The sequence below is a fragment of the Mustela nigripes genome, chromosome 1 (genome assembly GCF_022355385.1).
Source record: "Mustela nigripes isolate SB6536 chromosome 1, MUSNIG.SB6536, whole genome shotgun sequence".
Classification (NCBI taxonomy): domain Eukaryota; kingdom Metazoa; phylum Chordata; class Mammalia; order Carnivora; family Mustelidae; genus Mustela; species Mustela nigripes.
This window is the reverse complement of record NC_081557.1, coordinates 13367706-13381801: the sequence shown is the minus strand read 5'-3', so window position 1 is coordinate 13381801 and position 14096 is coordinate 13367706. Positions and strand designations below refer to the sequence as shown.

Sequence of the window (14096 nt, the reverse complement as noted above, 5' to 3'; positions counted from 1 at the left end):
CAGATGCTTAAACAAATGAGCTACCCAGGCACCCCCGTTCTCTTCCTATTGGTCCAAGAAAAGCAGGATTCTAACTCAAAATCTTCCTCTCTCTTATTTTTGCTTCTAATGTATTTCTCTCCAGGTAGATCTGCACAATTTTCTTCTTCATTTCATTCAGACTTCTACTCATCTAGAGTCCATCTTCAATCATCCTTTGTAAAAGAGTAAAGCTAAACCCACCTTAACCCTCATCCACTTTCCCTCTTGCACAGTTTTTTCTTCAGAACAAACATTGAATTTTTATCAACATCATACCACCCTACAACAATTAGTATGGATTTTGTTTAGGTTTTCCTCACTAAACCTCCAGCTTCTGGAATAGTGTTTTAAAGAATAAATGTTCAATTAATATTTTTAAACAATGAGTAAATGAGTAAGTGGACTTATAATTTTAAGAATGTGGCTGCAGGAAGAAAAATCAGATTGATCTAACTTCTTGAAGGTGTTGGGTAAATGTGAAGTTTATGTGATAATGGAAAGGAATTACATTGTTTCTTTAAGAGATCATCCTAGGAAGATCTAACTTGAATGGCAGAAGTTTGTTCCTGGATGGGAGACAGAAGTGAGCCAAGATTGAATTCTAACTGCCAGCCTTGGGACAGTGTTTTATATCTTCGCTAGTCTCAACTGCCTGGCTGGCCTTTGACTTCTTCCCTTATACACCTCCTGGAATTCATTTTTTCCAATATCACGAATGATCAAAGAGATCAAAACTTGATCTCATCAGACAGATAATTGGGCTTTAGAGATACAAGTCCACTTCTGCTACAGTTTCTACTATCTTTAGAAAAGACGTGAGGGCACTATCACTAATATGATTGGAGGTATCCGTCCTCTCTAGATCAGACCGGCAGAAGGAGACAATGTTACAGGAATCCAGAGCTAGCTGACTGCCACATTGATAATAGGATCCCCAGACAGTAGTGGCCAGTAGGCAGTAGTAAACAACCAGAAGGCAGAAATAGATGATCTAACTAAAAGAATGTGTCTTTTATTCTTCCAAATTCTCTTAGTATTTACTTGAAATATGACAACATTCTTTACTATTTTTCTGCTACCACAGTTATAATAAAATAAGGAATTTACTGCCACATTTCTAATTACTAAAATGTGAATGTTTTATTTGATATCTGATATGGTTAATCTCCATAATTATCTTTCCAATTATTCTTGCCTGGTGTGAATTTCCTATACAAGAAAGCTGAAAACTGAAATTTGAAATGCTAAATGTATCATGCACAAATTCCCAAACCATTCATCCATTTCTAGATATTTCTTTCTGTTACATCATTTTTTTTTCTATTCTACTAGCATGACAACTAGGTGTCAGGGTAAGGAATTCATTTGTATGGTATAGAATATCTTCTTTCATTCTCTACAGTTTTACATTTCTTGTTTTTGCTATGTAAGATCAACAGAACCTAATTAGTCTCACTTACAAGGCCTAACCATTCAAGAACACAAAGGCAGCACAATACAACAACTGAATAGTATGAGAATACCAGAGAATTTCTGGGGCTAAATGACCATGTAAATGTTAGACATCAAAATACTGATTAAAAAAAAAAAAAGAATAATCTTGGAAAGTTGACCCAAATAATTTTCCCATTTGTTCCCTTGTTGTCACAGCAATGAAGGGAACAGAAGTGGAAGGGATTGTGTAAGTATTTAAGAGGAAAATGGTGGATTATATTTTGACTCCATATGTACCCCTGTATTCATTTATTTAATGCATCAGTACTTTTATAAAGCAGTGTTTCAGATACATCAGTGAGCAAAACAGTAAAATTTTAAAAAAGGAAAAAGAAAATCTTTGATGTGATTAAAAGTCTCAGTGTCACTGCCATGAAAATATTTTGGGCTCCGTGTATATTCAATGTGTCAGCCCAAGTGTCAGGGTTTATAAATGATATGATCAGCCTCCTAAGAAAGAGAACAGCTAAACTCTTCAACAACATTCACATGAGCTTGTTTGGGGCTTAGTCAAATGGGTGGGTAGGTTAGATAAACTTTATAGCATGGGTTTTCGTGTTATGGAATTCATATTCCAGAATATGCCTCCTCCTCTTCCCTGAAAAACCATTATTTGACTCAACAAACTGAAGAGTCTGTAAGTAAATTTGGCATTCTACATTTATGATCACTTCAAGAACCACAAGAAAATACCAAGTCACAGGGATGACCCTGATGTGGAAGAAAGCAAGAAACTGAGTTAAAAACTATATTAAAGTATTAAACAATTCTTCTGAGACTTAGCCAGCCTACTAATCTGCAGGCGCTAATGCCAGCAGCCACACCACGCGAGTGACTTTTAGAAGGATGCTAGCTTCAGTGGAGAAGGATCCCATAATACAAATGAGAGAACTGGGGGCACCTGAGTGGCTCAGTCAGTCAGGTTTCTGCCTTCGACTCAGGTCATGATGTCAGGGTCCTGGAATCAAGCCCAGCACCCGGCTCTCTGTTCAGCAGGGAGTCTGCTTCTCCCTCTCCCTCTCCCTCTCTGTGTTCTCTCTCTCTCTCTCTCTCTCTCTCTCTCTCTCGTTCTCACTCTCTCGCAAATAAATAAATAGTGTCTTTTTTTTAAATAGTGTCTTTTTTTAATGAGAGAATTGAAGTCCAATTGTGGACCATTTCCTAAGAAAATATGGGTTCTACCCAATATACATTAAATGGCCCCCCCAAAAAAAGTTTTCTCATAAGAAGATGGAAGACGGTGTAATATTAAGAATGAAAATAGAGCCAATGATTTTTGCTACTTGTGAGGACTCAGTTTAGATGTGATATATTCCCTCAAGAATCAAGGTCAATCTGTATTACTTCTCATACACTAATGCCGCGAGAAAGGAAAGGGAAAGGGAGGGAACAGAGGGAGAAGGGGAAGAGGAATGGGGAAGAGCATAAACGTTGCTTGAGAAGAGGAGCAGCCATGGCTGGCGTTTGAAGAGTGGGAAGAAAGGACAAACAACGTATGTTCAAAACCCATGTAATAGCAGAGTAGGTACCTAGTACCATAACAGGTAGAGCAGAAATAAAAACTGTCAGGAACATGTGTAGCCCATAGATAAGAAGCACTTGCAGACAGAGAACATGCACATTAGTAATCCTGGGAAGTGATCCTTCCCATGAGGTGTGATGTGGGTCTTCCATCGGCTTGGGTTGAAAAGACATCAAGAGCACCAGAATTCTCTTGTAAGATGAATAAGGTCTGAGGATATAATGAAAAACATGCTGACTGTGGTTGACAGCACTGTACTGTATAACTGAAATCTGCAAAGAGAGTAGAATTTAAATGCTCTCACCAACTCCCAAAGAAGATAACTATATGAGGTGATGTACATGTGAATTAACTAGATGGGGAGAATCCAGTCACAGTGTATACATATATCAAATCATCCCATTGTGCAGTTTAAATATCTTACAATTATGTTTGTCAATCTTGCTCAATAAAGCTGGGGAAAAAAATAAAAATTAAATAAAGAAAAGACATCAATGAGCAGAAGAAGAGTAGAAGAAATAATAGTGAGGTTACCCACCCATAACATGAGACAGACTTTTTTCTCATACTTGAAAGCCACACAATCTGACTATTGAATAAATATCAAACATACACTATGTCCAAATAGTGGTTGACTTGTATCAGTTTAATAAAATAACATGCACACATGCATCTTTCATTGTAATGAGGGAAGATAATAAATAATAAATTTAAAAATCAATTAATTTTTCCTTCCCCCTATGTTCATTTGTTTTGTTTCTTAAGTTCCACATGTGAGTGAAATCATATGGAACTTGTGTATCTCTGACTTATTTTGCTTAGCCTAATACACTCTAGCTCCATCTACTTCATTGCAAATGGCAAGATTTCATTATTTTTGATGGCTGAGTGATATTCCATTGTGTGTGTGTGTGTGTAAGAAAGTGTGTGTGTAACAAAGTGTGTGTGTATACCACATTTTCTTTATCCATTCATTCATTGATCAATAAATATTTGGGCTCTCTGCATAGTTTGGCTATTGTTGATAATGCTGCTGTGAACATGAGCATGCATGTGTCACTTTGAATCAGTATTCTTGCATACTTTGGGTAAATACCAAGTAGTGAAATTGCTGGATAGTAAGTTGTATATGTAGGTTTATATATTGTAATATGACTGCCATCTGTATATCTTCTTTGAAAAAATGTCTATTCATGTCATCTGCCCATTTCTTAACTGAATTATTTGTTTTTTGTGTGTTGAGTTTAAGAAGTTCTTTATAGATTTTGGATACTAACCCTTTATCAGATATGTTATTTGCAAACATCTTTCCCCATTCTGTAGGTTGTCTTTTATTTTTTTTATTTATATTCATCTATCCAACATATAGTACATCATTAGTTTCAGATGTAGGGTTCAATAACTCATCAGTTGCATGTAACACCCAGTGTTCATCACACCACGCGCCCTCCTTAATGCTCATCACCCACTTATCCCATCCTCCACCCACCGACCCTCCAGGGACCCTCAGTTTGTTTTCTATAGTTATGACTCCCATGTTTTTTCTCCCTCTCTGATGACTTCCCATTCAGTCATCTCTCCCTCCCACTACAGTCCTCTGCTCTGTTTCTTATGTTCCATGTATGAATGAAACGATATGGTAACTGTCTTTCTCTGACTGACTTATTTCACTCAGCATAACACCCTTCAGTTCCAGCCACATCAGTGTAAGTGTAAGTATTCATCCTTTCTGATGGCTGAGTAATATTCCACTTTATATATGAACCACATCTTTATCCATATATCTGTCAGTGGGCATCTTGGCTCTTTCCACAGTTTGTCTATTGTGGGCAATGCTGCTATAAATTTTGGGATGCAGGTGCCCATTTAGATCACTATATTTTTATCTTTGGGGTAAAACCTAATAGTGCAATTTCTGGGTCATAGGGTAGCTCTATTTAACTTTTTGAGGCTCCTCCATGCTGTTTTCCAGAGTGACTCTGACAGCTTAAATTCCCATCAACAGTGTAAAAGGGTTCCTCTTTCTTCACATCCTCACCAGCATTTGTTGTTTCCTGACTTGTTAATTTTAGCCATTCTGACTAGTGTGAGGTAATATCTCACTGAAGTTTTGATTTGTATTTTCCTGATGCCAAGGAATGTAGAGCATTTAAATCATGTGTCTGTTGGCTATTTGTATGTCTTTTTTGAAGAAGTTTCTGTTCATGTCTTCTGTCCATTTCTTTAATGGATTGTTCACGTTTTGGGTGTTTAGTTTGATAACTTATTTATAGATATTGGATATTAGCCCTTTCTCTAATATGTCATTGGCAAATATCTTGTCCCATTCCATAGGCTGACTTTTACTTTTGTTAACTCTTTTCTTTGCTCTCAGAAGCTCCCTTTGATGAAGTCTCTAGAGTTCATATTTGCTTTTGTTTCCTTTGCCCTTGGACATGTCTAGCAAGAAGTTGCTGCAGTCAAGGTCAAAGAAGTTGCCGCATGTGTCCTCCTCTAGGATTTTGATGGATTCCTCTCTCACATTTAGGTCTTTAATCCATTTTGAGTTTATCTTTCTGTATGGTGTTTTTATCTTCATGAGGTCCCCCTAGTTCATTTTTGGTTTTGTTTCCCTTGCCTCCAAGCAACATGTCTAATAAGAAATAACTACAGCTAACATCAAAGAGGTTGCTACCTCTGTTCTCTAGGATTTTGATGGTTTCCTGACTCACATTTAGGTCTTTCATCCATTTTGAATTTGAAACAAAGCCTTAGAAACTTTTAACTATAAAGAACAACAAAAAAACAACAACAACAACAAAAATTGATGGTTACCAGAGGGGAGGCGAGTGGGTGAAGGGCTAAATGTTGATGCGTATTGAGGAGGGTACTTATTGTGAGGAGCACAAGGTGTTGTATGTAAGTGATGAATCAGTAAATTCTACTCTTGAAGCCAATATTATGCTATATGTTAGCTAACTACAATTTAAATAAAAACTTGAGATAAAAATAAATTTAAAATAATCCATTTAAATGTATTATTGGTTGAAAGGTGAAAAGTGTGATCAATAACAGAAAAAGTTAGTTCAGAGTAAAGGAAATATAAGTCTCCTGATGGGGTAGTGATGATAACAAATTCAGTATTCAATAAGTTAGAGTAAATATCATTGAGAAAATGAACTTCAAGCCAAGGCAGAAAGGTCTGGAAGACCCCCAGGCACATATTGGAAGATGAAAGATCTCAGCCAGAGAGAACATTATTGCAAAAGCCATGGTTCCCAGTTCTTCAGGTAAGAATCTTGGAAGTCACCAATCTGCCCTAATAAGTAAAAAGCTAAAGATACTGAAGAATTAATATAACTCTTCTTGGATCTATAAGAGATGGGGCGACACGGGGCAAACCACTGTCCCCAACAGCGGAGAAATGGACAGGTGAGAACAGAGAGTCACAGCTTACTCACAAGAGGAAATTTCCATGGGAACCAGTGCCTTGACAGGAAAACCTGAACTGAAAAAATAGAGTGAGATTTACCTCCAGGAGTTCAACCAGGTAACCACAGTAAATATAGAAGAAAAATTCTCTTTTGCTTCCACCAGGGGAGAAAAGGAAGCATTCTGAAATCCATCAGAAAGCTATGTACTTCTTAATAAAGTCTGCCCTCAGGAGAAACTAGTTAACTGGCTAAGCATGCAATCCCCTGCTGGGGGTCCTCTCAGAGCCTCATGCATCTGGGGGAAAGAGAAATGGCTAACTTCAGCCTTCTCTAGCCTTCCACCTGGAAGAAGGAAATAACCTACTCAAGTCCACTCTGGTCATCCTGTCCCGACTTACAAGGAAGAAAAAACAAAACTGAGAAACACTTTTGAGGTTCACAGTCCAGAGGCATAGTTCCGCCAAAACCTTATACCTAATCAAAGGATTATAGAATGTTTCCAGCCACACTTTGCAACCACCTTGGTAAAGGTCTGTTTATAGCAGCCCCTCTTACCCGGAACACCATGTCTGACTATAAAGAAAAAAATCAAAAGGCACACACAGAAAGGCAAAAACATGATCCAAAGAGACAGAGCAAACATTAGAATCAGGCATGATAGAGATGTAGGAATATCAGACCAAGAATTTAAATCAACTATGATTAAAATGTTGGAGATCAAAAACACTGTAACCAAAATATAGGATGTCTTTGATGGGCTCATTAGTAGACTGGACACGGTTGAGGAGAGAATTAATGAGCCTGAAGATAAAGCAATAGAAACTTCAAAAACTGAAAAGGAAAGAAAACAAAGACCAAAAAAAAAAAAAAAAAAAAGGAGGAAGAAGAAGAATAGGGACAAATATCTAAATAAGGTCTGTGGGGCAACAACTGAAAAAGAAGTAACACATACCTAATGGGAATATCAGAAGAAGAAAGAGAGGAATAGAAGAAACATTTAAGTGTTGTCAGGCTGGCTCAGTCAGCTGTCTGACTCTTCATTTTGGCTCAGGTCATGATCTCGGGGTTGTGAGATCAAGTCCTGCATCAGGCTACACACTCAGAAGGGAGTTTGCTCTTCTTCTTCCTCTCTCCCCCCAACTCTGTCTCTCTCTAAATAAATAAATGAATAAATATTTTTTTAAAAAATAAATACTTTAAACAATGACTATTTTCCCCAAATTAAACTTAGGCACTAAAACATAGATCCAGGGAGCTCAGAGAATATCAAGCAGAAGGAAGGCCAGCAAAAACCACACCCAGGCATATATTTTTCAAAGTGCAGAAAATTAAAAATTAAAAAAGAAATCTTGAAAGAAGCCAGAGGCAAAATGCCTCATCTACAGAGGAACAAAGATAAAAATTATATCTGACTTCTCAGAAACCATGTGCGTTATGAAAATCAATGGCCTTCTGCCAGAAGCCAATATTACAAATCAGGAAATTGCAGTGAGTGGAGACCTAACTAACAGAGAGTTTCCCTCTGATATTGGGGCTTATTCACCTTTACTTCACAAAATAGGGGGGAACTACTTAAAGACTTTCAGGGTAAACAAACGAACAAACAAAAATGCACCTGCATGTGAATTTCTGTCACTGCCCTGTAGGAAGAATCAGTTGGGAACATTTCTTGCTAATAAAAACAAAACAAAAATCTATTTTAAGATCCACTGCATTACACCTACAAAGTCTAAAAGAAAAGAATATGGTGCCATAAGAGCCAAACACAGAGGTACTCTAATTGACTCCATCTCTAATCACTCCCTTAGGGTGAGTCTCTGAGTGGCAGTAATATGTAAACCGTATATGAAAAACAAGTTGTTAGTCCACATGAATATAATAGGAAGAGATTCTAGGCAGAATACATTAGGAGATCAGAACAGCAATAACTTGAGCTAGAGGAAGACAGTTGGTTTGAATATATTTGCATATTCTTGGAGAAAGACCATAGAGCAATTCAAGAAATTTATAATTATCACTTGCTTCCTGCTGTTCTCCTCCCAATTCCCATTCAATAGAATGTGCTTCATAAATGTGTAAGAAGCCATTAAAGTGACAGAAAATACTTCAGCTCTCCTACTAGGAAATGACTATCTCAATAGGTGACAGATTTGAAACATGTTATGTAATGAAGATGCACAGTAGAGTCATTTTAAGGCAAAGTTTGACTGAGAAGAAACTGTTGATCTTTCTAGATAAAAATATATTTCCCTTTGGCACACCTAAACCCAAGTTTTAACAGTTCTTAGAAAGATGGTATTGGGAAAGTTCACAAAACTGACAATTAACGAAAAGAATCAATCATAATCTTTGACCTAGCTATAGCTCACATTTGGAAATCTTGTACTACAGGTATATAAATACCAGATATAAATCCCAAATGTTGGGACATTACTTGTAGGGGGAATGAAAGGAAATAAGTTGTGTCAGTAGGAGAAGCATCCATTCTATGAACTGTTGTGCTACAAAAAAATATACAATGTAGTTTAACACAGATATATTTAAGATAATATTTAGTTTACTTTTCAAACGTCATCATTTGCATTGTTTTGAATTTAGCATTTTTTTATCATTTCAATATTTTTAATAAGGAGAAAACTTACCATCTTGTATAAAAATTATAGACTCTGGGTGGGGGGTGGGAGAAAATACTGATCTTTAGGGGAAAAACTAAGAGATTGAAGCATAAAGTTACTAAGAATTTCTCCATTTTACTTAGGGTTTTTTTTTTAAGATTTTATTTATTTATTTGACTGGCAGAGATCACAAGGAGGCAGACAGGCACATGGGTGGGGGGAAGCAGGCTCCCCACTGAGCAGAGAGCCCGATGTGGGGCTCCATTCCAGAACCCTGAGATCATGACCTGAGCTGAAGACAGAGGCATAACCCACTGAGCCACCCAGGTGCCCCATTTTACTTTGTTTTTGACAAGGATTTCATTCACCAGTACTTAAAAGTATTTCATGAAATCAGAGAATGTTAGAATGGAAACATAGCCTTACTAGAAGGCATTGAGTCTATTTGCCCAAACTTACTTACATACAGATATATTCATTTATTCATTCATTCATTCATTCATTCATTCAATTTTGACACAGATTACAGCTTTTTGAAAGTGAATTTTAGTTACAAAAGCAAACATCTGTTGTAAAACAAGTCCAACAACTCACATGACCATGAAGCAACCCCCGTGCTTGCTATTTCCAAAGTCACCCTACTGAAGTAACCAGTTTTTAACAGTTTGTACAGGAACTACACACTTCTCTCCATGACCATATATATAATACATATGCACATACCAATATATTTTTCACATTAGGTAACTTTTACCTCCACCTTTTTTACTTTTTTTTTTTTTTAACGTGTTTTAAAGTGTTGGGGGAGATTATCGAGATCTAAGCTCTGGTTGATCTGTGGGCTCGACCCGGGCAACTGGAGGCTTCTCTCCCTTCTCCTAACCTTGGAATGTGCACTCTGCCTACGTCCTCCGCTCCTAAGAGCTGTCCCAAGAACATAGCCTTGAGATAGTGATCTGTTCTTGGGACTCTCTATGTGTTTGAACCCTGGCAAGGCCTTTATATAAACTGAAGATTTGACAAGCAGTAGCAGACATACATTCTTACTGCAGCACTCAGAACAGACTTATTTAAGCCCCTTTGCCTGTTAAATCCTCCACCTACCATTCTGAAGTGGCCTGCATTTTTCTTTGGTCTTGCCCTACCCTTTGTGACGGGGGCCACTTACTGATTTCACTGGAGGCTCCTGAGAAAGTTGCAAACCAACACAAACTGTGATCTGCTTTACAGATTAAATTTTGGCTTGATTTTTTTCCATCTGTCAATGATTTTATCAGGCAGTTTCCTCCAAACTAAAGCATGAATATCTAATTTCTTCTTTTTATAATTAGCTGTGCAACACTTCAAAGAAAGAATATATGTTTCTCCTAATGATACAAACTAGTTTCTTTTTATTCCCCTTACAAAAGGTGCTGCAACATTTGTGTCTGGTATTTATTTTTCTGTAGCACAGATTTCCAAATGTAAAATAGCTAGGTCAAAGATTATGTGAATTTTAATAGAAATCATCGAATTGCTTTCTGAAAATGTAGCTATTTTATGCTTAGCTATCATAGTTCAGTGTAAAATTGCTGTCTATATCCAGTGGTAACCTTACCGGCATTGCACATAATCATTTTAATGTTTGCTAATCTGATAAATGAAAAGAAGCTTTGCACTGTCATTTTGATTTCATTTACTTGAAAAATTGTGAAGTTGAGCAATTTTTTTGTATTTATATTTTTGGCCATTTGCATTTCCATTTGTGCCAATTGCTCATCCATCCACCCAGTGGTCCATTTCTCTATTGTGTGTCATATATATGTACATATATGCTCAGCACTTTCCTACTGAGACACTAACTCATTGGAGTCACCCATTTTGCAAGTGTTCTCTCACTTTCCATTGTTCAACTTTTAACAAAGTCTATGAAGGCTTTATTTCTTTTTTTATTTCTTTTCGGCATAACAGAATTCATTGTTTGTGCACTACACCCAGTGGTCCATGCAATACATGCCCTCCATAATACCCACCACCTGGCTCTCCCAGCCTCCCACCCCCACCCCTTCAAAATCCTCAGATTGTTGAAACCTTTATTAATGAACTCTTTCTTTCCCTTATAACATATTTCCCTTATAGTATTTGCTGTTCTAGTCTGGAATAAATGTCATCTCACATATGAAAATACATAAATATTCTGGATTTTCTTCTGGCATACATTACGTTTATACCTTTAATATATCTGCAAATTATTTTGTATTCCCCATCACTTAGCAATGAAGACTGAAGAAAAAAATATATAGACTGTCTATAAGTAACCTGGTAACACCCCAGGAATTAAAAAGAACTTATTCTCAGCCCAGCATTCTTTTTACTACACATTATGAACCAACATCTATGGTACAGCATGGCAGAGCTATGTATTACCAAAACCATTAGAGAATTTTTCCTTTCAAAATTCCTCCTGAATGCATTTTTCACCTCCTTGTTTCTCAGACTATAAATGAGGGGGTTCAACATGGGGATTACCACAGTATAAAACAGAGAAATCACTTTATTGATATTCAGGAGGAAGTTGAGCCAGGCCGAACATAGATAAAGAAAAGAGTCCCATACAGGATGGAGACGACTGCCAGGTGAGAAGAGCAAGTGGAGAAAGCTTTCTGCCTCCCTCCAGCAGTCTGGATCTTCAAGATGGCCACCGGATACAAACATAGGAGACCATGATGATCAGGCCACTGAGTATTCCTATAAATCCAGCCAAATATAAAAATACAAGCTGAATCATGGAAGTGTCTGCACATGCAAGGGAAAGAAGTGGTGAAATATCACAGAAAAAAATGATTGATGATATTTGAACTACAGAAGGGTAAGAGAAAAGTCAATGTCATGTAAGTCATGCTGCTTATAAAAGCCATGGCATAAGGCCCCATAACCAGCTGCACACAGACCCTCTGGGACATGATGAGTGTGTACAATAAGGGCTTACAGATGGCCATATAACAGTCATATGCCATGGAAGCCAGGAGGAAACATTCAGATACCACAAAGAAACCAGAAAACCACATTTGTGTGGCACAACCCATGAAAGAGATGCCTTTTTTCTCCGCAAAGATATCACACAGCATCTTGGGGGCAATGGAAGAAGAAGAATAAATATCTACAAAGGACAAGTGGCTGAGAAAAAAGTACATAGGAGTGTGGAGTCCTGCATCAGTCCATATGAGAATGATCATTCCTATGTTACCCCCCAGGGTGACAAGATAGACAAAGAGAAGCATGACAAAGAGGACGATCTGATGATGGAGGTGATCTGTGAGGCCCAAGAAAAGAAATTCAGTCATTTATGTCTGGTTCTTATCTTCCATCTGTCAGTTGTAACCTATGTAAGAAATTTAAAAATACATTCTATTTTTAAAATATCAATTGGCATATAGAAAACAGCCTTTTAAAGTTATTACAAGTTATTATTATTTTTTTTAATCTGTAGAGGAGGCAGTTATGGAAACAGTGTTGGACTGGTCAACAGTATTTCCAAGGACTAGTTCCTGTGAGTTGTGACCCCCATGTAAACTTGAGTAATTCATACTTGATCTTTTTAGATTCTGTTCTCTTGGCCTTCAAAAGAGCAGTCTAACTATAAAAACTAAAACTCTCTTGGGTTCTAAAATTGTATTTGAAATTAAATGAAGTCTCTGTATTTCATTTTTATCATATGATAGAATAGTAATGCCCACCTAGGAATACAATAACTAGTGATATTGTAAGAAATGATGAAAAATTCAGATTCTGATAATTGACAGTTGGGATGGGGTAAACAGAATAAAAATAAGGCCCTTTCAGTTCCTGTTTTGATGGAGTGGATAGTACCATTCAGATGTCATGAAGACAGCATCCATATCTGTGTATATTAATCTCTTTTCCTTATAAAAGGCTTACAAAGGGAAATGTAAACAAATGTCAGTAGGGTTATTTAGAATGGAGAGGATTCTATCATAACACATAATAATACTATTCATGTTTATAAAGGACTGCCCTGCAAATAAGAGATTGGATATATTTACTTTTTGACCATCAAGAACACACAAGTGGGGGGAGGGGCCGGCTCCCGGCAAGCGGCAGAGCAACGGTGCACAAAATCAGGACTGTTCCGCTGAGGGACATCGCTCCAGAGGCTAACCGGGGTGAAGCCCACGCGGGGTCAGCGTGGCCTCAGGTCCCGCAGGGTCACAGAAGGATTGGGGGTGTCTGAGTGTCGCAGAGCTTGCGGGTATTGGAACGGGAAAGCCGGCTACAGAGACAGAGCCGACAGTAAGCTCACAGCTCCGTGTTACCTTGAACCGGTCGCAGGCTCGGTGAACTCGGAGCGCGGCCGGAGGTCAGGCAGACGGGAGTAACTGGGCGCTGTTCTCTGAGGGCGCACTGAGGAGTGGGGCCCCGGGCTCTCGGCTTCTCCAGGCCGGAGACCAGGAGGCTGCCATTTGTATTCCCGTCCTCTGGAACTCTACGGAAAGCGCTCAGGGAACAAAAGCTCCTGAAAGCAAACCTGAGCGGATTACTCACCCTGGCCCCTGGTAAGGGCGGTGCAATTCTGCCTGGGGCAAAGACACTTGAGAATCACTACACCAGTCCCCTCCCCCAGAATATCAACAAGAAATCCAGCCGATACCAAGTTCATATACCAAGGAGTGCGGTTTCAATACCAAGGAGAGCAGGAGAATTCCAGAGGAGGAGAAAGCAAAGCACAGAACTCAAGGATTTTTCCCAGTGATTTTTTTTAGTCTTGCAGTTAATTTAATTTTTTTCTTTTTCATTTTTTGGTTTTTTTTTTTCTCGCCTTCTGGTAAAATTTTTTTTAACTTTTGCCTTTTTCTTTTTAACGTTTTCAAACTAGTTTATCTAATATATTTATTTTTTCATATTTTATTTTTTTATTTTTTTTTTTCTTTTTTTTTTTTTCTTTTCTTTTCTTTTTTTTTTCTTTTTTCTTTTTTTTTTTCTTTCTTCCTCTTTGAACCTCTTTTTAACCCCTTTCTCCCCCCTCATGATTTG

General features: G+C 37.7%; 1 pseudogene; it reads right to left on the bottom strand.

Moving 5' to 3' along the window:
* Nucleotides 1-11381: 11381 nt before the first annotated feature.
* LOC132022357 (olfactory receptor 5G29-like) lies at nucleotides 11382-12412 on the bottom strand (annotated as a pseudogene).
* Nucleotides 12413-14096: the final 1684 nt, after the last annotated feature.